Source organism: Castanea sativa, chromosome 3 (assembly GCF_040712315.1).
Source record: "Castanea sativa cultivar Marrone di Chiusa Pesio chromosome 3, ASM4071231v1".
Lineage (NCBI taxonomy): Eukaryota > Viridiplantae > Streptophyta > Magnoliopsida > Fagales > Fagaceae > Castanea > Castanea sativa.
In genome coordinates, this window is record NC_134015.1 from 42,229,664 (window position 1) to 42,256,460 (window position 26,797).

General features: G+C 35.8%; 2 long non-coding RNA genes and 1 pseudogene across 8 annotated transcripts; 1 reads left to right on the forward strand and 2 right to left on the reverse strand.

The window, feature by feature from the left end:
* Nucleotides 1-2,155: 2,155 nt before the first annotated feature.
* On the forward strand, nucleotides 2,156-6,803 carry LOC142627012 (uncharacterized). Of its 7 annotated transcripts, none has more exons than XR_012842732.1 (6): nucleotides 2,156-2,811; nucleotides 2,923-4,030; nucleotides 5,187-5,250; nucleotides 5,328-5,400; nucleotides 5,664-5,759; nucleotides 6,505-6,803. It is a non-coding gene; the product is annotated as an uncharacterized LOC142627012 (long non-coding RNA). The 7 variants fall into 7 exon arrangements; XR_012842735.1 differs by lacking the exon at nucleotides 6,505-6,803 and having other exon boundaries at nucleotides 2,156-2,575; nucleotides 2,706-2,811; nucleotides 5,664-5,796; XR_012842738.1 differs by lacking the exon at nucleotides 6,505-6,803 and having other exon boundaries at nucleotides 2,156-2,369; nucleotides 2,706-2,811; nucleotides 5,664-5,796.
* Nucleotides 6,804-9,966: 3,163 nt separating this feature from the next.
* LOC142628978 (uncharacterized) lies at nucleotides 9,967-19,477 on the reverse strand (annotated as a pseudogene).
* LOC142627633 (uncharacterized) lies at nucleotides 15,913-16,780 on the reverse strand. Its single transcript, XR_012842900.1, has 3 exons — nucleotides 16,713-16,780; nucleotides 16,196-16,292; nucleotides 15,913-16,026 (listed from the first exon to the last, which is right to left on the reverse strand). It is a non-coding gene; the product is annotated as an uncharacterized LOC142627633 (long non-coding RNA).
* Nucleotides 19,478-26,797: the final 7,320 nt, after the last annotated feature.

The window sequence follows — 26,797 nt, forward strand, 5'->3', positions numbered from 1 at the left end:
ACCTTATTGTTAGCCAACAGCTTTTCATACATGCTAGACAAAGCCTTCATCAAATCCACTGTAGTCTTTTCTTTCACAATATTATGCGCAACTGATCTTGATAGAGTTAATCGAATAACTCCCTATACCTGCCTATCAAGAAGGTTCCAATCTTCATCCTTCTTAGTTTCAGGTTTCGTCCACAAAAGAGGCAAATGCAATTTTTTCCCATAGAGATAATCTTCAATTTGCATCCTCCAATATGCGAAGTCTGTTCCATCAAATTTCTCAATTCCTGAACCCTTGCTTACTTCTCTGGCCATTGCTTCCACTCTAACCCTAACTCTGATACCACTTGTTGGGTCCCAAATAATATTTTAAAAAAAAACTATCAATTCAAAATAGCAATCACACACAAGAACACAAATATTTACTTGAAAAACCCTTTTTCTTTGAAGGGAAAAATCACAGGAAAAACTCCGAATAATTTCACTATTATCAAATCAATTACAATAATTCTTGTGTATGCCTCACGGCAAAAAAAAAAAAAAAAAAAAAAAATCTCTCTTATTTTTCTTTGCTTTCATACACAGTGACAGATCTATGCTTGGACTGCCCCCCCCCCCCCACCCCAAATTTTTCAATTTTTTTTAGTATATATTATATGTATTAGTTTTAGCAATTTATTTCAATAAATTTGCACTTAGCCCCTCTCAACAAAATTATTGATCCTTTTAAAGGTTATAAGAAATTTCATTGATAAAAAATTTGAAATAAATTTAACAAGTTCAACAACAAAATTTACCAATAACAAGCTTCAACCCAAACAACACCCCAAAACAAACTCATGCAAGACACAGACAAAATAAAAATAAAAATAAAAATTTTAAGCCGATTCTAATTAGTTTAAGTGAACACCTACACATATCTGACAACACGCAAGACAAAAAAAAAAAAAAAAAGGTCTAACAGCTAAAGATCAAGACAAAAAAAAAACAAAAAAAAACAAAATTAACTTTCTAAAAGAATGCTTATTTAGAGTTTCAAAAAAAAAAAAAAAATTGTTTATACTTTTTGCCTCCTCTAACTCCAAGTTCTAGCTCCATCCCTACTCACACACACAAATTATCTTTTTTAAAGGCGGCAATTCTTTTTCTTTTCTTTTTTCACTATGCAGCACGTACCATTCTTTTTTTTAGAGAGAGTTTCAACTTATGGCATTCGCTCTTGATGATAGCTCTTTATCATCAAAACCAAGACACTAATCAGTTTTTTGTGAAGCCGGATTGAACTCCAAATTTCTTATACAACTATCAAAAATTTTACTAATTGAACTAACTGGAACATTTACCCACTATTTTTTCTTTTCATTTCACTACGCGGCACCTCCTTTTTCTTCTTGTTTTTGTGTACTGCTCTCTAGCACAATTCTGCCGCCTCACACTCCTCTGAACATATGGAGGGTTGACTTTTCACGTATCCCCTATTTCAAGTTGAAATAGAAGCCCTCATCAGTTGGGCTTTAGCTTAGTAAGGAGCTTTACGTGGGCTGGACTTTGGTGCCAGCTTGCACCCAACAGTTTATAATAGGAGCAACCTTCGAAAATGTGAAAGGACACAAGTGGCTCTTTTAAGGACACAAGGAGTGTTGAAAGTGTTGTACACAACACTAATAAATAAAACAACAATCACATAAACAGATAAACTATCCCTGACTTCTCAAAGAAAAAAAAAAAAAAACTCTGTCACTTCTAATCCTGAACGGAATACTATGAATAAAAGTCAAATGGAGACCAGAATCTTAATAACAGTCATATCTATTTTCATAAATTCAAGCTGTCACTTTTGCACACTAAGAAAGTAAGAACGTTCATGTATGTCCTCATTCCAACCTCATGCAACTCCTTTTTATTTATTTATTTATTTATTGCGTTTTGTAAGATTTCACTACGACACTATAGAGCAAATATATGTATATAATAACCCATATATTTCAAATACTCTTTTACAGCTTATAAATGGAAAAATAATAGTGACAGGAATCATGTTTACCCACCAATTACAACATATTGCCTCAATAAATTGTGAATTTACTGTGTTCTTAACATTGTTCTTTATTTCTTTCCACGTAAGCATTATTTAAATAAATATTATAATTAATTAATAAATATTATGTTATGATTTTATAGCCGACTAAATTCTCTGAAAAAAAGAAAAAGATGACTCCTTCCCTTCTACCTGGCTCCATCTCCACTCTCCAATCTTACCAATTCAGCCAATATCTCGCAACCTCTTATATGTTTTATCTCTGACTTATAATCCTACGTTTAGGAAGAGAAGAACAAAACCCTAAGAGTTTCTTAGAGAGCAACGTTATTTCAAGGCTGAAGGTAATAAAACAATTTCATCGTGATTTGATGGCAGGGTTGTTGCACATGATCATGGCCCAATGGAGTGAGCCAAGCTTCTTAGTGAGCAACGTTATTCCAAGGCTTTTGTGTGTGTTAGCTTTTGTTGGGTTTCATTTTGGGTGGGTTCTGATGGTGTAGCCGTGGTTGCTAATTCGATCGGTGCTGGGTTTTGGTGGCTGTGTCTGGTGGTTCTCTTTATACTATAATCTTTAAATCATTTTTGTTATGGGATTTGTTAAAGATTGGTTTTTTTTAACCATTGTGTTCTTCGCAGAATTGAAGTGATCTCTACTAATTATAATACTATTTTTGCAGTTTGCTTTCTGTGGAAACAGCTGATTGCCCGGGGTTATTGGTGGATCTTGTAAAGATCATAACTGACATCAATATTGCCGTTCAATCAGGAGAATTTGACACGGAGGTGGGTTATTTCTCATTGATTTCTGCAAGTTTAAATTATTATTATTATTATTTTTTAATTGGACATTGAGTGACATTATTTTTATTTGTATGTTTTGCTTTTTGGACCTAGGGGTTGTTGGCCAAGGCAAAGTTTCATGTTAGTTACAGGGATAAACCCATTAGCAAGCCACTCCAGCTGGTAAGCTAGCATTCTGTTAACAATAAAGCTTTAGAATTGTTTTTTCTAATTTCAAGTGAATTTTAAGTACCTTCCTAACATCCATGTCACTTGAAAAAACATTTCTGATTTGTCCCAGGTCCACTACCTATGTTTTTTAATTTTCTTAATGAATATGAGAAACATGATTGTAAACTTTTTGATCAACATTCTATGAGATTTTGCAGGTTCTTGCTAATAGCTTGCGATACTTTTTGAGGCGTCCATTTTATAGTGGATATATGAGATTTTGCAGGATGATTGAATTATCAAACACTAATGTAATAAGTCTTAGTAAGCTTATAAAGATATTTTAATCTAAGCTATCTTCCAAATACCTTGTTGTCATAAACGAACATAATGTGTGATGATTGATGATTCCCTTCCCTTTTCTCATGAATAGAAAGGGTCGAGATGAGGTTTCCTTTCCCTCCTCTCATCTTCTTTTGGGTTTTTTGCTTTGATTTTGTCAAACAATATCCATCCTATATAGTTTTCCTCACAATGTCACCCCCCCACCACATTTACCAAACACAATGTAAACCTAGCACTTCACTTCAGTGAGATTCATGACCTCATCCTCATATGGCTGCCCTTTTAACTTGAAATAATTTAATTTAATTAATCTATTAGAGACCAAGAGTTCATGGCATATATGAGGTACTGTGAGATGAAAGCAAGCCTCAGAAATATAATATAGAAATCCATAATTTTTTATACTTTTATCAATGCGTAGTGAGGTGTGGCGTGCAAATGCTTGGTCCACTCCACCCAACCAAATGTGACAATGCAAATCCACCTGTTGGAAAAAGAAAAGCCCTTTTTAAGACTGCTAGTTTAGAGAAACATACATACATGACACATATACTGGTCTTGGACAACCCCTTCTTTCTGACACAGGATATTGGCTTCATCGAAAAGACTTTGTTAAACAAGAGAAAGAAGTAGACAAGAGAGAAAATTCCCAAATGAGTTGGCCATTAAAAACTACTCCAAAAGAATATGGCACTGACTACTTAAGGTAATGATAAGGGTTTTAAATGAGTAATATATTTGTCAAACTACCTAGTCGTTGGCAATTTTATTAAGATAATTTTGAGAAATATATTTAATGCGTGCGTATTGTTTTTAAAATATATAAAGCTAATTATGGCACTTTGCTGATTATTGTTCTTGCATGTGGTTCTATCTCAGTGAAAGAGAAGAGAGAGAGAGAGAGTTCTGACTTATGACCTCATTGTATTGGCTCAATGGCTCTTATATTGATAATGCATTCTAGACTTTCATGGATTATAGAAATGAAGCTAAAAAACAAAAAACTGATAGCCCACACTTGCGCTCTGTTTGTTTCGATGGAAAACCTTATGTAAAGATAGTTTTCTATGTTTTCCAGTGTTTGGTAGCATAAGAAAAGATGAGTCAGTGGAAAATTATCTTTGATAAACATAAAAAGTATGACTTATTTTTAGAGATTGTTTTCCATTAAATTTTTTTGGAAAACAACTATATCTCATAATAAGCTAATTAAGGGAAGTTAGGAAGCTGTTTTTCAACTCATTTAAAGTTGCTACCAAACATTGAAAAATGAGATAGTTTTATAGAAAATACTTATTAGAAAATGACTCATTTTCTAGAAAATATCATTGCTGAAACAAACAGAGCGTTGAGCCAATGGTTGTCGATTATATACTCTAAAAGTAAACAGCTTTTTTAAGGTAATAGATATCATATTGAAATGGAAGCTCTTGATAGAATACAAGAAAAATGTTAAAATAATACAGAATTTACCGCTTATGATAACATCTACAATGTAATAATAACAAAAGTGATTAATGGATTTCAAAAAAACACAATAAACGAATGTGTAAATTACCTTTTTTTTATATAATTAATGTCATATTACTTTATAAAAATGATGTAGTAAGATTTGTAATATTTCTAACACAAGTAGATGACATTACACTCTTTAGAGGCATAGCTTAGGAACATGATAAACAGTTTCACGTGCATTCTCTCCTCGGTGGAACGCACACTTGGATTCTTATGCATGCATTACATGTGCTTTTGAATGAGTATCTTGCAACTGCTACTTTCAGGGTTTTTTTTTTTCCTTGATTGCATTTTTTATTTGAATTTTATGATGGTAAAGCTTTAAAAAAATATATGTGCAGGTGCAGGTGCAGCTGTAGAAAAACTGGCCGATGAAAAGGGCATCATTGTACGATTTGTCATAGGAGGAAGGTCTCTATTTTGTTAACTCAACACTAATTGAAAGAATTTTCTATTTTTTAATTTAGTTAAGTTTATATATCTTGCAGTGCAAATCATGGAGACAGTTTGGACAGAGAAATTGACAATGAAAATAGGCACACCAATGATTTCATCATTCTTGTACGTTAAACCATTTACTAAATTTAAGTCAATGATAAATAGTAGGTGTTTTAGAGCTTTAACAATTCTTTCACATAAAGATATCTAACTCTTAAAGGTTCAATAGATCTTAAATGTAGTTTTATTATTTTCAGTTTTTTTAATACAGTTGAATCACTTGTTAATAGCTGAAGTTGGCAGTTGGCTGATTTGTTCATAGGAAATAGGAATACAAACTAGGAGTAGTTATTAATAGTCCAATTCTTTTGTCTTCTGTCCTACAGGATGGTCAAGTGGAGGCACCTGAGGAGTCTCCAAAAAAGATGAAATCAATTTTTATTCATGCAGTAGAGAATTGGGATGCTGTGTTTTATGCTAGGGTCAATGATGATGTCTATGTTAACCTATGAAGCACGGGTGCGTTTCGGGATTCGGGTGCGGGTGTGGGTGCGGGAGCGGGTACGGGACTCGGCAATTTTTGAAAAAGTAGGATGCGGGTGCGGCGGGGTGCGGCGATTAAAAAATTATTAAAAATATTTTTATTTATATTTTTAATATATTGCTAAACATACTTTTTTTACATTATATAAATATATACCAAATTTAAGAGCAATAGTAAATAATAATTAGAATACAAAGAATGAGAGAGAATCTTGTAGGCTATGCAAGAACACATGGCACATGAAATGTTACAGGAAACTAGTTTATCCTCCTCCCTCCTTGACATTTTCCCTTGTTTACCCCATTAAGATTTGTCACAGAAATTTGTTAGTTTTATTTCAATCCTTTTACATACTAGCTGATGTTTGAACACTAAATACATCATTATCACAGTATAAAGCTCAATTTTGACATGAATTAAAAGAAATTTACTAAGCAAAAAAAAAAAAAAAAACCCAGCAATTACAGCCTTCATCAATTAAGAGAACTTGAAGCCTATAGTCCTAAACAGATTATTATGTCTATGCTGATTGTAATTTTAGCGTACAGCCTATAGTCTATGCTGATTATTATAGCCTACAGCCTTCATCAATAAACAAGTATTTTCTCCCTCTTTTATGGTAATTTTAATTACAATATAGACACCTGGCATTATTGAGTTGACATCTTTTTTTGGTTCTCCAGATCTATTCTTCGTACATATGCCCATGATGATGTAAGCTCTGGATCATGGTTTATTGGGCTTGATGTGAAGCACATTAATGAAGCAAAGTTTTGCTGCTCCTCCTGGTCCTCAGGTCTCTCTCGAATACACACACACACTAATTTTTGCCCCAAATAAAGGGAAACAATTGAGAGCAACTTAGCAAAAAAGCACGTGGCATTGCAATTGAGGTGATTACTTGTATTGCTGAGTGAGCATTGGGAAAGGGTCTTTGTTTTTATGCTATGATTCCTATCTCATTTGGTGGGTTCTCTCTTAAAGGACTTTCATGTTTTACTAAAAAACTAGAAAAGTTTAGTTTTCATATACATGTTAGTATGTTACTGATAAAATAATATGTTTAGTTTTCGTCAGAGTTAAATTGTAAACTATGGAAGTTTAGGCTAAAGAGAAGGAAGAAGGGGAAAATAAAAGGGAGAGAGCAACAGATAACAGAGAAGAAAATAAGGTTAGGCGTTAATAGTCAGCCCCTACCTTAGCATATATTTATATTAGGGTTTATAACATTAAATAACTCTTTAACAGTCAGCTACATGGTGACACAGCTTTCTCTAAGGGCCCATTTGGTTGGAGGGATGGAAAAGTAAGAGGATAGAAGAGATTTAATTCTCTCATATGTATTTGGTTGGAAGGGTAGAAAAATGAGAGGATAGAATAACTCCCCTCTGTTTGTTCTGATTTTGCAAAGTAACTTATTTTCCAATCACTTTGTTTTGATTTTGCTTAATTGCAAAGAACAACTCCCCTCTCCTCAACCTCCAACATGGGTTTCTTTGATGATTTGTGTCCTGTTTGATCGTTTGTCATTTGTGAAGTTGCTTCATGTGTGTGTCCAAATGACGCTGATTAAGTTTCACAGGCATCTCTAAAGTTTGATCTTGAGGTTTTGTAATTTTTTTATAATTGAGAATGTGGATTTAATTATAATGTTTTCATTAAGTTATTTTACATAGCCGCGTTTGAAAGCCAAGTTATTTTTGTGTATTTAAGCCGCTAACACAATAACTACTTATTACTAGGGGGAAAAATGCATATGAAGTATAGCTTTAAGTTTTATGATGATTAGTTTTAAGAAAAATAACATAAAAAGTATCAAATTGTTGAGTAGGATGGATGGAAGATGTGTGTGAGTGTGTTTTTTTATTAGTAGAAAAATAAGTCATTGGCTTATAGTGGTTAGTAAATGAGATGGAATGGCTCATATCTGAATACGGTATCAGAGCAGGCTTATGGCACTAACGATTTCCTGAGATCCTTGAGATCCTTAGGATCTGTCTAATAATGACATTTGCAACTTATCCAAGGAATTACAGTTCTTGTTTTGGGCAGGTTGTAGGAATGTGTTTAGGAAGAAACAATTGTAAAAAAAAAAAAAAAAAAAAAAAAAAAAAAAAAAAAAGCCTATAGCCGCAGTCGCACAGGATAGGCCGTGTATGAAAACGTGGCTATGGAAAACGCAGCTATAGCCTATAGCTGCGTTTTTTAAACACGGCTATAGCCCTCGTTTTTTGTAGTGCTCGAGTTTGGGCAGAATTTTATTTTATTTTTATTTTTGATGGGTTTTCCAAGCTCTTGCATAATGGAGTTTATAAAAATTGTGTTTTTTTTTTTTTTTTCCTTCTCATAAGGCAAACACAAAAGATCAGAGAGGACTATTGAAAAAAAAAACAGCGTGAGCATCCCAAATCCCCTACCATCAACCTTCAATTCCTTCATAAGATTCCAATTTCTTATTAATTTTTCCACTCCTACTTTGGTTTTGATTTTCGGTTTTTGAATTTCTAAATTAGTTTGTTTTTATGACTATCCAATTCTTGATTCTAGAGTGTTAGAAGAACAAACCCATCTATTCATAAAAAAAAATAAAGAAAAAAAAAAATGAAAAAGAAGATGAAGATGAAATCCAAGTTGTACATATTGGAGGACCACCTTATTTGATTTTGAAGATGAAATCCACTTTATGTTTTCTTCGTTCTATAACATATAATTGTTAATATATATTTTAGCTGTATAGTGTTATTTACAAATTCAATTTATTTGAATGTATTAAAATAAATCAAGATTAAATCATATATGTTCATCAAAGAAATTAAATTATATCATACTTAACACTTTTTCCGTGCATCGCGGGTTAGTGACTAGTTATTATTATTATTATTATTGTAATGCATGAAAACTCAAACTAAGAATGTTATTTTAACTATGAATCATTTTTATCTAAAAAAAAAAAAAAGAATCATGTTAATAGTGCTCTTAGGTCAATTGTTAATAATCCATTTTAAGAAAATTTTAACACCACTTTCATGTGAACTTATTTTTATCTTTTCACAGAAAAATTTCTAAAAAAATAACATAAATCAATGTTCTTAGGACATCTGTTAACTTCTCCCTTTAAATACTGAGTAGAAGTAAAAATTTAACAAAAACATAATCATAACAAACCCTATGGGAAATTCCACCATTAGAATAAAAAAATTTTTTATTCTCAGAAAAAAAAAAAATGTTTACAGTTGAAACATATCGTTTTTAATTGCAAGAATATGGCTTGTCATGCCCAGAGTACATTACACAAGATTAATCTAGATCAAACTTCACTTATAAGGCCACATCCTCTAAACAGAAAGCAACCCTATGGAAACATACTTATATATAGCTATTGGACACAAGCCAATGTTCACTTCGCGATATTAGTCTTGATTACTGTTGAAATTATTTACCAATCAACCAAATGATATATAAAATAAATAAAAGATAAAAATTAGCTTAATTAGTATGCAAATATTTCTACACATACGTTGAATAAAATTGTGCATAAAATCTGCAAATATATTATTTGGTAAAAGAAAAAAAATTGTAAAAGTATGTCATGGTTTGCTTTTCTAACCGGCAAGATATGAGAGTGCTTAATAGTTAATACATATAACTTATCAAAAAAAAAGTAATACATATAAAATTTTGCAAGCTAAATTATGAATAAAATTATAAAAGCCTTCAATTTAATCGGGATGAAATATATGTTATTAGTCAAGAATTCCTTGCCTTGATCATGAGTATAGCAGCAGGCATGAAACATGAAGGTAGAGAGATCAAGACTGTCAAAAGTTGGAAGATAGAAGATGCTATAGTGAACAGTGTGAGTCAAGCCTTACCATCACTTCCAAAGTCTCCGTCAACAACGTTCACGTGGAAGTCCTTGTGGTCAAGTATGGATGAGCCTTTGCAATCTCCACAATGTGTATGAGGATTATAGATATGTCGCATTAGATAAGTGGTAAGGACATACATTTTATGATGAAAAATAGAAGCTATAATTGTAAAGATGAACAGATATACCATACCGAATTACAAGAATTTTATACAGCTTATTTTAGTACACAACATTTTCTTTTCGTATAAGTTCTTCAAGCAATTTGATACTAAACTTAGCAATAAGCACTTCATGATTGAGTTTCAATATCTCCAACCATATAATTTTCTTGGTTCTTCAACTGCTATAGTGAAACTGCATGTAAGGGCTTGGCTATTGGTTTCTTACGAGAAAGAAATTCTTGGGACACCCAATTCATTGTTGGCCGAGACTTTGGTTTGGTGCATAAGCATGCAAATGCTATAGTTGCAACAAAGAAAATATCCCGTGCAACTATTCGATTTGGAGGTGGCAAGCGCTGGTCTAATATTTCATTTAACATCATATTTCGAGAAAATGACGATGACAATGATGATGATAATGTAGTCAAGAGTTCTCCTGGATGTGTTCCCATTAATATTTCTAATGCCACCACACCAAAACTATAAACATCACATTTTTCAGTAAACAGCATAGTATATGCCAGTTCTGCATAGGAAGAAAAAAGAGAAAAGAATGCTATTAAAAATGTAATATCTTTGTTCTTTGTTTTCTTTTATATATATTTTTTATAAGTTTTCTTCATGGAAAGGTTGGTCAAAACTTGTCATTGCACAAAAATTACATGGTGGAAGTGATTGCTTGATACTGTGCATGATTCAATTCCTTTAACAAAAAATAAGGTAACCAAACTAGCATGATTATTTGCAATGCCTCACATAGCTAACTTTTTAATATAATATGTTGGAAAATGGGAGAGATATAAGATATAGTATAAAAAACAATTCACCTGGAGCAATATAACCATAAGTCCCAGCAACTAAAGTTTGATTGGAGGAGTTAGGATCAAGAAGTCTAGTTGTACCAAAATCAGAGACAGATGCTTGCTCCAACTTAGAGTTCAATAAAATGTTATTGCTGCTTATATCTCAATGAACAATTATTGGGATACAATCATGATGCATGTAAGATATGGCATGTGCTATGTCTTTGATGATGTTCACCCTCTTTGTCCAATCCAATTCCACAGCTTCAACATCATTTTTTAGCACACAAAATAAGCTTCCCCTTTCCATGTATTCATAGATCAAAATCATGCATCGTTTATGCAAACAATAGCCATGAAGTTTCACAATGTTCCGATGTCGAATTTCTGTCAACATTTTAACCTCGTTCCTGAAACTCTTGTCAACAGTTGGGTCCTCAGCCTCTAAGCGATTAAGTTTTTTCAAGGCAACCACTTTGCCGCTAGGCAACTGTGCTTTGTAAACACTACCATAACCACCAGAACCAATACAATATCTAATGGCAAAGTCCTCTGTGGCTTCAATGATGTCTTCAAATGCAATATTGCCATCATAATTCCATATTGAGAACAAGTTCCCATGCTTTGTTCCCTTTAACTCAGCGTGTGTTTTCATTGGAAGTACAAGATTCTTGACCCAACATTGAGAGTGGAGAAAATACCCAAAAAGCTGTAAAAGGGTAAAAAATGAAAAAGAAATAAAGAAAACTATGAGGGGAACTAATTTTTTTTTGTTGAAGTTTGGGTGTTCATCTTTAGACACAATATTTTCAAGAGCAAGAGGTGGAGCCGAAGGGGAAATTAAAGATGGAGATGGGCATTTAGCAAAACCTTTGATGTCACTACACAAATCCTTGTTGCCGATAAATACTTCAAATCCGTAATTTTTGAAATCAATTGGGACTTGACCCTCCAATGAATTATATGACAGGTTAAATTCACGCATCTCAATAAAAGAAATGGGAACATTGCCTGTGAGGTTATTGTAGCTGAGAGATAGAGAGACTAAATTGGTCAGATGACCCAGTGATAAAGGGATCGGACCAGTGAGCTTGTTTTGTCTGAGGTCCAAATTTAACAGATTCTTTAGCAGTCCAATTTCTGACACTATAGAACCGTTAATTTCATTGAAGGACAAATTCAGATTGGAAAGATTGGTTAAAAGGCCAAGAGTTGAAGGGATCGGTCCGGTGAATTTGTTATGACTCAGATTTAATTCAAGAAGATTCTTGAAATTTCTGAATTCTTTGGGGATGGAACCAGTAATTCTATTGAAAGAAATGTCAAATTTCACTAATTTGGTGAGGTTTGCAAGTGAAAGAGGCAACTGACCTGTCAGATAATTGTGGGACAGATTAAGGTGGGTGAGCTTCGAAAGGGAACCTATCTCAAATGGGATGCTCCCCAGAATTTGATTATTACTAAGGCTAAGACGGACTAAATTTGGAAAGGAAGAGAAGTTAAATTTCCTAAACTTATCTGCAAGATAGATATTACCAGCTATGTCAATCACTGTGATGCTTCCACCAAAGTTGCATTTAATTCCTAGCCAGTAGCAATGACTTGAGGTATAGTTGGAAGAGCCACTCCACCACCCACTCTCCATCAGAGCTTGCACTTCTTGTTTTAGCGAGGAGGATTTAGATGTTGCCACAGAACCAGCTGCAATAACTATAGTTGGGACATTCATGAAGATACAAAGAACTACTATCAGAATGGAAATAGAGACAGAGGGAGCCATGTTGAAGTTTTTGGTTGATGAATGTAAGAGAAAATGGTCGATATATTGTTATATTTATGATTCAACACTCTTCAATAACTTAGACACAACTGGAAAGTGAATGTGGAAATGTTGCCTTGTTGAACCCAATTGAAGCGCAGAAAAGTTCCTTGCAATCAAAACGATGGCTTTCACATTTTGGATGTCTTGGAAATTTCTTCATTACCATATTTCATGATTTTTCAAATTTTTCAGTCTTTGGTTGACTATATCTAGCGGACTTTCTATGAAGCTTGCACTTCCAAATTCCAAGTCAGGAGTCGTTACCAACAATCTTAATGTGAACACTTTGTTAAAAGTTCCACATGAGGTCCACACGGTCCCTCGGCCTTTAAGTGCTCGTAGTCACGAATAAAAACAAATCCACTCTAAAAATGAATATTCCATCTTGCTTCTTCACTTCTCTTTCTTGACTTACCTTCCAAGTGTGAAAGCTCAAATAGTGCAAAACACTATTACTTGTTTAGACCCCCAATTTTAAACTAGTTGCTAAATTGGTTTTACTATACTTAACTAAGTGCGGAATAAGAGTAAATGAAATGGAATAAACCGGAACTACTCTCTAGTGCATAAACATAAACAATAAACAATACATGTAAAGCACAAAGAGTAAGGAAAGAGAGATGCAAACATAAGATAATACCGAGACGTGCTATCGAAGAGGAAACCGAAATACTCGGTGAAAAACCTCTCCGCGGCCCTCCAAACTGAAATGATCCACTAATGAATAAAGTTGGAGTACAATGATATCAAAAAGAACCTCCAAGCGTAATCTACCTACTGTACTTAAACCTTCTGAGTTCCAACTCCCAACGAATTTCACCGAGTCTTATCTTCATTAGTTATCTGAATCCCGCAATTAACTGCAAATTGCATCTGCCAATCAATAGCTTCTTCCAATACTTCCCATATGCACCAAAACTTCTCTCAACACTCGGATTGAATGAGGTAAGTGTTTAGGCTAAGAACCTCTCAAGGATTTGTAATTGGATTTTTTTTTTTGGTTGGATTTTCCTCCTAATGCAATTGAGGTGAAACATTTCTATATTGCACTGTCCTTGGATTACTATTTCTGCAGCAACAAGTAGCACATTTTGTTAAAATATTCATGTGAGAATAGTGTGGTTAGTAGTTTTTTTTTATTTGGTAAATAATGTGGTTAGTTAATTGTTAGAATTCCTACATTGGATAATTACCCCCTAGTTAGTGGATATATAATATAATTATATCAAAATCTATAGATTTAGACTTTTAGGTTTAGTGTTATCCTTACATATTAGAGAATATAGTTGAAAATTGAAAATCGATTGAGAATTAAAAATCTGATAAGTGACCGAGTGGATTAATTGGTTCTCTCATTCTCATATAGCAAAAACTTCATGTTGCCACGCCAACGTGCAGGAAGAAGTCGTGATCCTCTGATTTTTCAGTGTAGACTGGTGACTTATCAAGGAAGGGGAACCATCCGTGGAAATGCAATGAGGACCAAATCAAAGTCAAGATACTGTTACTGTCAAATAAATTTTCCGCGTCCGTATTTTTCTCTGAAAGATTTTTGTATCACCCACTATTGACTGGGTCTCTTTGCATAGATTGACTCCAATCAATACGCACTTAAAATATACTAGCCTCATTACATAGACTTCGCATAAGGCCCCTTTTTTAAAAAATTTTATAGTGTTATAATTTTTCATTTATTCCAATTTGAGGTTTCACTACAAAAAAATAGAAACGCGGCTATAGACCCCGAAAACGCGGCTATAACCTATAGCCGCGTTTTCTATGGCCGCGTTTACAACCCATGCCTAAGCGGCGCAGCAACAGACCCTGCGGGTCTGTAGCCGCGTTTTTATAACTGCGGCTACAGCTCAAGCCTGAAGCCGCATTTTTGAACCACGGGTATAGGCTTCGGGTCTATAGCCGCGTTTTTAAAAAACGCGGCTATAGACCCGATTGAGCCGCGGTTATTAACGCGGTTATAGGCTGCGGACTATAGCCGGGTTTATAAAAAACGCGGCTATAGCCCTCTATCAGTTGAGAAGCCTAGAACTATAGCCGCGTTTATAAAAAACGCGGCTATAGCGTCTCTTTTTTTTTTTTTTTCCTCTTCCCTGTTTTTTTTCTTTCTTTTTTCCCTGTTATCACAACTGAATTGATTTATCCCTGCTATCACAAGTTTCCAACACAACTTATCAATTATTCTTTCTACTATTTCTATACGAATGACGTTAATCTTAAGTGTTCAATATGACATGCAATACGAATGCACTCCGTCAATAGAATATGTAATTGAAGCAGGAATTATACAGCTAAGACAAACAAATATTACAATCTTGAAAATGGAAAACAAAAATTAAACAAATCGACAAATGATATTTGGTCACGAGGGTAAAAACAATTAAAGAGGATCTCGCATCTTGTTAACTCTCTCGTGCACATGATTTCACCACCCCAAAACTATTTTACTTCCATCCGTAATTAGCACCCCATCCAAAGATTACTTACCCCAACCACACCAGCATCACTATAGTACAGCCCTCCCAGCCAATTGTTTTCTTATTGCCCCAATTTTCATTCCCTTCACCCTTTTTGCCAAAAATGGCACCACTAGCTCCCCAACCAACATTTGTAGAGGTACCAAATATATACAGTCCCCCCAACCAGCATTACTTACCCCACCCCTATTGTTAATAGTACCAACATCACTACCACTTTGCCAACTACCCCTATCACAGCCCTCCTAGCCCATTAGTTTTCTTAGTGCCATTATAATTGTCATTCCGTTGACCCTTTTGTAACACCACTATTACCGCTTTTCCTATCACATTATTTCATTTGATTGTCTATGAGTCATTATAAGAGTCTGTAAACATAACATTTGATATAACTGCTGACGTGATCCATTATGATTGAGTAGTACAAAAAAGTATTGTCAATGTTTGACCTATGTAAAAATTATGTTGCTTTGATCACAATAAATTAGGGCAATAATAGTAAAAAAAAAAGTTGTGAAAAAAAATTGTATCCCTATCAATTGCTATAATTACAATTATACTAAGTTGCCCTGATGCAGCTACTGCTGGGTCATGCCCAGCTGCTGCTGGGCAGCAGCAGCTGGGCATGCCCAGCTGTAGCAGCTGATGCTGGGCATGCCCCAACAGCAGCAGCTGAAAAATTTTAACAAAAAAGGATTTTGAAAAAACCTCGTCTTTATAAATTTCTCATATACTATTGGGTGTTTGGTGATCAAATCAATGAATTTAACTTACAATTTCACATGATGGATACAATATAGTTAAAATTGAAAAATACATTGAAAAAATTGAAGTTAAGAAGATAAAATGCATGAGTTCCTTGGTCATGATAGAGAAAATATGAAAACAATATGCTTAGGAGATTTGAAGAAAACTTGTATGCTCACAAAACTTACTATAACCGCTAAAAATGACTTCATCTCCATCTTCTAGGAATTTTCGAGTTGTCCCATTTAGGGACAGTGGTTTTTGTCCATTCCATGTCAACTCTAGCAAGCATCCATAAGATTCTGGCTCCTGTTCAGAAATACAAGTGGTGGCTGAACTTCAATTGAACAACACAGAAATTATACATTTCTAACTTAAATTACACAATTATAAAAAAAACAAAATGAGCACGGTTCCAGAAGTACAACCATGTGAAATGAAAATAAAATAAATTATAATAAGTGAGATGAAACCATACAGGTCCGCTGATGGTCCCAGTTCCAAGGAGATCACCAGGCCTTAAGTTGCAACCATTAATGGTGTGGTGTGCAAGCTGCTGAGTCAGTGTCCAATATCTGCAACACAAAAATTTAAGATATACAACAGAAGCACCAAACTCATAATACACACAATGACACAAACACAAAATAATAAAATAGAACTCTTCTTTATTTAGATTCATATAGGTTTTCATATATATAGATATAGAATACCCAAAAGAAAAACATATTGATATATAATTATTTTCAAGCCTTCTGTTTAATTGGAGTTGTGAACATTTTGTTAACAATATGAGGGGCTTATGATGCGCCCAGGAGAGTAATTTTCTGAAAATAAAAAATGTTTAGCATTGCACATAAGATATTCTATTGCCCAGTACATAACAAGCAAGAGACTGATACAATGGATGTTATAACTCACAACAAGCAGTAACCAATCTCATCCAAAGAAACTTCAGAAACAATGTGAATGTATTATGTAATTGAACTCCTTACAAATGGTTGAAATTACTCCTCGTGACCACAGATGAATTTTCTTGTCCAGCAGGTTTAATTTGAACCTAGTAGCAAGAATGCAATTTCATCATTCTCTTTAGAGAGCCATAAGATTCAACTATATTAAGTCTAAGAAAAACACATTTCTAGAAGACATATAAAGAAGATTACAGCAGATTGAACACTACATCAAAACATAAAAAGAAAACATGTAATGCACTTCAGGCACAAGTTCTGTGTGACACCGAGTGGCAGGTAGCCTGTCTCATTAAGCATGAGAAAAACATGTATATAGATGCTAGAGAAACAACACATAATACTGAACACACGCGAATGTACCTTTCACATGCCCACAAAACCAAGGATACTGATAAACCAGATTTTGCTATTATTTGTAAGAAATTATTAGTACTTAAAAAAGTTATAGTAAGTTAGTAACAAACAAGATAAAAATTTCTATGACATTATTTTGTATGATTTTGCCCATTTCTGCATTCTTTGCATTTCTTTTTTCAGGGTACTTTTGCTAAATGACATCTTTGTTATCTTTATGTTTTAGGAACAAAACCAAGGATCAAAAAAAAAATCCTATCAAAAACATAAATAAATAAAAACTATAAATTTAAAATTTAAAATTTTTATATTGTCAAACCTTGGCCGAATGATGTCTGTTCCAGAGATAACAATAGATGAAGCCCGTCCATGATACGCAATGGGAAGGTGAAACCTGGAAACCAAATGACACTTAGTTGGCTTGAAAAAGAAGGGTGGGAGAGGAGGGTTATTCAATTGATTAATGAATAACTGAAATTAACATAAACACACAATATAAATTCAAAAACAATTGCTCAAATTGAAATTATACCTTCTTCTTTGTACTATTGGAAGAGGTGGTGTCATCGGCCTTCTCAGCCTCAGTCTTAAGATCCACCTTCAAATCCTCAACAATGCTCTTACTCTCCAAATCCCAGATCTTAATGCTCTACTCCGTGGCGGCGCAAAGCCAGTACCCTCCGCGTCAAGCGAGTACAGCTTCTTCCCCTCAGCCAAATCCCACAAAAGGATCACCCCATCTTACAGTTGGTCAAGTTCCAAACCTTCACAGTCTTATCCCACGACGCCGAAACAATGGTGGGTTGGAGAGTGTTGGGGCTGAAACGAACGCACGAGACCCAGTTCTGGTGCGCCTTTTGGTCAGAGATAGTGAACTTGCATTCTCCGAGGGTGTTCTAGAGCTTGATCGTGCGGTCATGGGAGAGGAGGAGGAGTAGTCGGTGAGGCCGAAGAAGAGCTTTGAAATGAGAGAGAGTTTGGGTTTGGGCAGGTGAGTGAGAGAGAGTTTGGGTTTGGGCAGATGGAGGAGGGGTTTCTGATTTAGGGTTTTTTTGCGTCTGATTTAGGAATGATTTAGGGAAGGTTTTTTTTTTTGTTTTATATTTATACTAAACGTAGAAGCCGCGTTTGATTAAACGCAGCTCCAGACATGTTGAAGCTGCGTTTAATTAAACGCAGCTTCAACATGTCTGGAGCTGCGTTTAATCAAACGCGGCTTCAACATTTAGGAGCTGCGTTTAATCAAACGCAACTTCTGCGGGTCTGGAGCTGCGTTTTTTAAATGCGGCTCCAGAAAAAAAAATAAAAAAATAAAGAAATCCCTGTAGCCGCGTTTCTAAAAACGCGGCTGAAATTCTACCTGCCAAACGCAGCCTCAACACCAAAGAACGCGGCTTCAGTGCGGGTCTATAGCCGCGTTTAGTAAACGCAGCTATACGTGTTTCCTGGAGCTGCGTTTTTGTAAAACGCGGTTCAAAACCCCTGACTGTAGCTGCGTTTTACAAAAACGCAGCCCAAAAGCGCGTTTTTTGTAGTGTTTATACGTTTTTCTCATTAATATTACGCATTTAGAACTACTAATACAACCATGAGTGTTATGAGGCCAGTTTCAAAAAATGAACAAATATTACACGTTTATTTTGTAGCAAAAAAAAAAAAAACTTGTGTTTATATATATATATATATAATTTTGAGAATCTAATTTATTATTGGATAAAACAATTTGAAAATTAACAGGAAGGATTAGGATAATAATTGCACCAGATCTCAATCCGAATGAAACCATTAAAATAATTTCCACCTAGAACTAATTCAAGAAGATTCTTTATATTTCCCAAAACTATGGGAATGGAACCACCGAGATGATTAGAAGAAATGTCAAATGTCAGTAATTGAGTGAGGTTTGCAAGTGAAAGAGATAACACACCAGTTAAATTATTTGTACCTAGATCCAATTCAAGAAGATTCTTTAAATTTCCCAATGAAAGAGATAACTCACCGATGAAATAATAATGGGATAGATCAAGGTGGGTGAGCTTCGAAAGGATGCCTATCTCAACTGGGATGCTCCCTCGAAGCCCATAATAAGAAACACTAAGATAGACTAAATTTGGGAAAGAAGAGAAGTTGAGTTTACTGAACTCATCTCCCTCATCTCCCAGATAGAACACCAGATCGACCCTAGCCATGTCAATCTCTATGGCGCTTCTACCATCATTGCATTTGATTCCAAACCACATGCAATGATTTAAGGACGTATCGGTAGACTCACCACTCCACCACCCATTCTCCAAGAGAACCTTCCCTTCAAGCGCTAATGAATTAGATGCTGCCACAGAGCTAGCTGCAATATCCATAGTTGTGGAGTGCATCAAGATATAAAGAATCCATAATGCTACTATTAGAATGGATATGGAAACAGATGGAGCCATGTTAGAGTGTATGATTGATTGATGAGTGCAATGCAAAGGGCGGTTGATTGTTAGAGCATCCACACTGGTGGAGTCATAAATTTAGCAATATGGCCCCACAAAAAACTATTTTATCTATCTTACCTTCTCACTTTACAAAACACCCAACGTCAGTAGTTTTGTTTTAGCTTTCAAAAAAATAAAATAATATAAACAACAGAATAAAATAATATATCCACTACTGATAAGTAGCATATAAATGGTCGTCCGTACTTGCAAACCGTCCATAATAATGACGAGTAAGAGTATGGATGAACGTAAATGCATTAATTCCAGACAATATTCAATAATTGAGTGATAAATGAGCGCGAAACCGTTATTACCATCCAATAATGTGCATTTAAATGACCGTTACGGATAGTAAAAGGCTGGGATTAAGCGGTCATCATTGAGCCATAACTCCTCCAGCTGTAGTACAACGTTACACAAAGCATTTATTCACACAGAGGCTATATAAAGCCAAGAAAGCCAAGTAAATGATTCATACAAACACATATACACACAGATTGCTCTGCAGATTACTTATTTTCTAAAGAGCCTAAGCTAATTAAGGCATCGGAGGGTCCTTAACAAGCCCCAAACCAGTGCCATTATCCACTTAGTGTTTTCTCTTGCACGGGATCTCCAAGTCATTCATCATACTGATGAGGAATATACTGACAAGGCGAAATCTTGCTTCATCAGTTTGGCGCCGTTTGTGGGAATCGACCATAAGTCGTTGAATTCACTGTTGATTAAGTTCCACATAACTGATGGACCCAACCACTACTGCACCACTGGATCCAGTGGTAATGGCTCAACAAATTCAAGCACTAACAGCTAATGTGCAAGAATTGATGAAAAAGAATGAAGACTTGAAATGGAAAGCATGTCCTGAGGGCACAAGTATGTCGCAGTCTCAGTGTAACCGCAACGACAATGATGATGAAGCCTACAGCCCAGGAAATAGCAGAAGAGAAACTTTAGAACACACTGCGCAGTCAACTTGTGGCAGTGATCAAATGATGAAGAACATAAGGAAGGAGTTGGACGAAGTCAAAAACGCCATGAAGGGTAAGACATCAGTAAACCTTGATGGCATGATCAAAAGGACGGACTCACCCTTCACTTCCAGCATTTTGGAGTGCCCTTGCCTCCCAAATTTCATCTCCCTCAGCTAGAAGTTTACGATGGCACTAAGGATCCCCTGGATCACATAGGGGAATTCAAGACAATTCTAAGCTTCTAGTAGACCCCAGATGAAGTCATTTGCAGGACATTTCTAGCAACCCTTAGGGGAGCAGTAAGGGTGTGGTTTAGTAAGCTGTCTGCGACATCAATTACATTTTTTGACCAGCTAAGCGACTCATTTGTTTGTTATTTCATTGGGGGACAATGCCATAAGAGACCCACCTTCTATTTGTTAACTGTGAAGCAGCAAGAAGGGGAAACCGAAAGAGAGTATGTAAAACGTTTCAACAAAGCAGTACTGGAAATTGATGAAGTAGATGACCAGGTGATAATGACGACCTTACAAGCAGGGTTGAACAATCCTGACCTCGTCTTCTCTCTAGGGAAGACTCCTCCAACTTTAATGACAGATCTATTGTTCAAAGCGCAAAAATACATGAATGGGGAAGATGCACTGACTGCAAAGGGACTGACGAGTAGCGAAAGAACGAAGAAAGCGTTGAGTCCCAAGGCAAGAAGAGGGATCGCAAAGATAATCTCACTGAAGCCAAGGCCAGCAAAAGTGTGTAGAGACATCATCAAAGAAAAAGTTGAATTTCACTCCTTTGTTGATGACAAAATCCTCATACAGATAAAAGACGACCCTGCACTAAAATGACCCAAACCATTAAGCTCGTCCTCAAAACAGAGAGATACAAAGAAATACTGCCGCTTCCAGAAGGATCATGGTCATTATACTGACGAGTGCCGAGATTTGAAAGAACAGATAGAGGAGTTGATCTAGAGGGGAAAACTTCAAAAGTTTGTCAAGAAAAATTATCAGGTTTGCTAGCGGATGGAAGAGAAGTCTATCAATGACCATAAGGAAGAAGATTGAGACAATCCCAAGCAGATCGTGGGAGAAATAAGGACGATCACCGTAGGACGATTGTTGGGGGATCATACAAATCCCTGAGAAAGGCAGTCCAAAGGCAAGTAAACATTGTTCATATCATACACCCAATAGCAAAACATCATCGTACCGGGAATGACAACATCGTTTTTTCCGAGTAAGATGTGAAGGGGATCAAGCAGCCATACAATGACCCCTTTGTCATTATGCTAATCATTGAAGGGAATAACACGTGAAGAGTGCTGGTGGACAACAGAAGCTCGATAGATGTAATGTACATGACGGCTTTCCAACAGATGAAGTTGGATCCAAAATGCCTCAAACCCTTTGGATCCCTGTTGGTCAGTTTCAGTGGAGACCATGTTTATCCAAAGGGCATCATTTCATTGTAGATTACATTAGGGATTTACCCCACTTAGGTGACAAGGGAGGTAGATTTTCTGATCGTCGATTGCCCTTCATCTTATAATGTGATTCTTGGATGACCAACCCTTAATCGCCTTAAGGTTGCAACTTCCACATACTACTTAAAAGTGAAATTCGTGACCCCCCACGGGATTGGAGAAATCTATGGAGACCAACTTTTAGCCAGTGAATGTTACTAAGCAGTCCTGGCGTCTAGAGAGAATCACACCTGGATGGTAGAGGAGGAACTACCCAAGGCCATGGAAGAAGCAAAAAACTTAGAGTTGGTGGAAGGAGACCTATCGAAAACTACCAAGGTAGGAAAGGAGCTTCAACAGTCCTTAAAGGACGAGCTAGTGAAGTTTTTGAAAAAGAAACTGGATGTCTTCACATGGAGCCGTGAATATATGCCAAGGATTGACGAACAAGTAATAGAGCACAGTCTCAATGTCGAGCCAACAAAGAAGCCAGTTCAATAGAAGAGACGAGTATTCGCCCTAGAGCGGAACAAAGCAATTATGGAAGAGGTGGAAAAGCTCTTAGCCGCTGAATTTATTCGAGAGGTTTACTACCCCGAATGGCTTGCCAATGTTGTCATGGTAAAAAAGTCCAACAAAAAGTGGAGAATGTGTGTGGACTTCATAGACTTAAACAATGCATGCTCCAAAGATAGTTTTCCCTTTCCCAGAATTGACCAGCACGTTGATTCGACAATTGGTCATGAACTGCTAACCTTCATGGATGCTTTTTCAACTTATAACCAGATCCTAATTAAGAAGGAAGATTAGGATAAAACTGCGTTCGTCACTAGCCAGGGCCTATGTTGCTATAAAGTCATGCCATTTGGACTGAAGAACACATGTGCCACATACCGAAGATCGGTAAACCAGATGTTTAGCAAGAAAATAGGCAGGAATATGGAGGTCTATGTGGACGACATGCTAGTAAAAAGCAAGGAGGCCAAAACCCACCTTGAAGACCTCTAAGAGAAGTTCAATACTTTAAGAAGGAATAGAATGAAGCTCAACCTCGCGAAGTGTGTTTTCGGGGTCTCATCAAGAAAATTCCTAGGCTTCATGGTATCTCAGTGAGGAATTGAGGCAAATCCAGAGAAGTTTATAGCCATACTTGACATGACTTCTCCCAAGATAGTCAATGAGGTGCAAAGGCTGACAGGGCAAGTGGCATCATTAAATAGGTTTGTCTCAAAGGCCACTGATAAGTGTCTCCCCTTCTTAAAAACTCTTAAGTAGGCTTTCCATTGGATGGATGAGTGTGAGGCAAACTTTCAGAATCTCACAGAGTACTTGTTAGGATATGTGCCCTTTAAATCCTATTGTATGATGCTATGTATGACATTATGTATGATATTATGTTGTGATTAATAAAATTGTTTTTATTATTATCTAAAATAATGGTAACATGAATATTTGGATATTATCATATAGACCATGAGATGCATAATATGTGATTTAGTCATAGAAGATATAAATCACAAGTTTTTTGTAAACTCATAATTTTAGTTTGTAGTCGATGATGAAATTGGACATTTCATCTACGAAGACTATAACATATCAACTAAGATGATTTGTCTTGATCATGGAAGTGGAGACTTGTAGTTGATATGTTGATATGTTTTAAGTGTTAAGACATATTGAACTGGACCGCTGTGAGATTTATTATTCTACTAACGACTATCAAATGAATAATAAATCCCATGACTTCTATTTACAGGAACTCTCAATCTTGAGAGAATAATGAACCTGATCATGAAGTGTAAGTTACTTTGATATATCAAGAGTGAGATCTAAGTCACGATCAAAACCTCAGTATGTTGGCTAGCCATATTTAATGTTGAAGGAACATATATTCTCAAGATGAAATTCATAATCTCTTAATAGAGACATAAAATATTCATTTGAGATAAGTTTAATGTGTTTGGTTATTCAGCGTGTTAGGCCTAACCACTTTGTAAGAAATTACTAAAGTATATATTTATGAAATTAAATTTCATAAATATATGATGAATAATTTATAAGATTAAACCGGGTACTCGAGGATTAAGATGCAGTAATCTTCAAAGTGACAGTCAACATTCATGACTTTATATTACTACGAATATTTTAATGAAGGGGTTGAATGTATAATAAAGTCTTGGAAAATAATTTATTAATAAGGCCTAGAGTGCAATCATATTTATATAGTGGTATTAAATATAATTAATGGTAATTTTGAGTTTATCAAGAGTTGATAGAAAGGCCAAAAACCCATTAGATCTAGTGTCTTATTTGTCCCTTTTGGTCCCACTCCAAGCCACATACTAAAGCCCAATTGGAATGCCCCAAAAGGCTAGCCCAATTAGATAATCAGTTATATATAAGGAAAGAAACATACAAAATTTTAGTATGTATGGTAAGATATGAAAATTGTGTCTATGTGAGTGTAAGCCACTCTCTTATTCTCCCTTGAACACATACGTATAACCTATTGAGAGACCACACTTCTTGGGCATAAGTAAAATTGGAGTGAAGATTAAAAGTGTTCCCAAGTACTTCTAATTTTTGGTTTTGAATTTCACTACACCATGGTACGCTTTCTTGTTTTTAAATTCTAAAAATTTACATAGTACATGTTATCAATTGCGAATAAAGTAGATCCGTTAATTTTTCACTATGTATGTTTTGTATGCGATGCAAACTATGTTTTTCCTACAGTGCTTGGCCAAGCCTCCATTATTGAGCTCGTCAGTAGAAGGAGAGGATTTGTTTTTATATCTAGTTGTGTCATAAACAGTCGTTAGCTTGGCATTAATCTGTGAAGAATCCAAGGTACAACAGCCCGTGTACTACACAAGTCAAGCTTTTCAGGGTGCCAAAGCAAAGTACCCACGAATAGAGAAGATGAACTTCTCATTAATTGTGGCTTCAAGGAAGCTTTGTCCATACTTCCAAGCTCATACCATCATGGTAATGACGGATTAGCCAATCTAAAAAGCGTTGAGCAAACCAGATGCTGCAGGGCACATGGTCCAATGGGTTGTTGAGCTAAGCCAGTTTGACATTAAGTACAGGCCAAGAACAGCGATCAAAGCTCAGGCTTTAGCAGATTTTATTGTAGAATTCACTCTTCCATATCTAGATCAAAAGGCAAAGTAATGGATGATCTGTGCAGATGGCTCGTCTGTTCTAGGGCTCAGAGGCGTTGGTATCATTATGACGTCACCGGAGAACGGCGTCCTTAAGTATGGAGTTCAACTCCAAAAGCAAAGTATGAAGCTGTCCTTGCTAGCCTAAGAATTGCAAGAGCCTTGGGAATGAAGAATTTGAGATTAAGGATTGATTCTAAGCTAATTGTTGGGCAAATAAATGTTAGGACATATGTGGTTCACTTGTTAAGAACATATGTCATTCTTTTATGTACTTGGTTAATCCTTTGACAAAATGCACTTTACTTGTATTTGGGTAGATCTAGGATGTTTTAATACGTCAAGAAACAAAGTTTTAAGATCAATTGTTAAAGCCATGCAAGTCTGTCCAAGAAACAAGTTGAAGAAGTGCTTGTCATTAAAGCTCGATAGCTGGCTTGACATCTACATCTATCGAGCTTTAAGAAGCTGTTTCGGCCCCAAGGCTTGATAGCTGCTCGATAGCATCTCGACACCTCTAGCTGTCGAGGTTTAAGAAAAACAGTTTTTTAGATCTGTTTTGATTCCAATCCGTGGATATGTCTTTGGGCCTTCTTTTCTCATAACCCTAGACATATAAAAGGATTATTTTAAGGGCTGTAAAAGAAGACACAAGTTGCACAAGCATTGAGCAAAGTCTGTTCAAGCAATTTGTGACCGGAGACAAAGTTTGCCCTAGTTCATCTCTTTGTGAAGAAGCTGCTGTGTCTATGCCCCATAGGGTTTTGTAACCAAGCATCTTCTTGTTCTTCATTGTGAGGATGAACTGAAGAACTTTGCAGCCAACATCTTTCTCAAGTTGGTGATTGAAGTTGCGTACTAGGATCCGCGCAATTGGTTAGTCACGTACTAGGAGCAGTGCATTGAAAATGAGAGATTGTCACTACAGAACAAGTCCAATTGGGTATTGGGGTAAGGGTTCAACTGTAGGTTGGTATAAGGTATTGGGATTCCTTTACTTGTAACTGCTTGTTGTGATAATAGTGGATTCTCAAGAGTGGTGACCTTAAAATCACCCGGTGGGGTTTTTTGCCTTGAAGGTTTTCCCTATTCGTAAACAAATCACCGTGTCAATTTATTTTCTGCTTCATTTTAGTTTATTGGTGATTTGTTTGTGCTACCACGTGTTTGCATGTTAATTTGATTAATTAATTAAACTTAACTAATTAATCAATTAATCCATCACAAGGGGTCAACACGTTTGTAGCCTATCAATAAAGAACGAATACGAAGCAAAGGAAAAGAGAACAAAGAGGTACCTCAAGCTGACGACACAACTCATTGACGAATTTGATGATGTCAAGTTTGAGCAAATCCTAAGGGAGAACAACTCAGCTACTGATGAGGTTGCTAATCTTGCGTCAACTGAAGATGCCTCGGCAATGGCAGAGTTGCTCATGGAAGTGCAGACAATCCCTAGTATGAACGAATTACAAGCCTTTGCAGTCCAGCGACCAGCACCTAGATGGACCTAATCATTTCTTACATTAGAGACTACCAACTACCATCTGACCTGTCAGAAGCAAGAAAGGTTAGAGTCAGAGCAGCTAGATTCACTGTCGTAAATGGTGAACTTTACAGGAGAGGATTCTCGTTGCCATGCCTGAAATTCCTAACTCTTGAAGAAGCA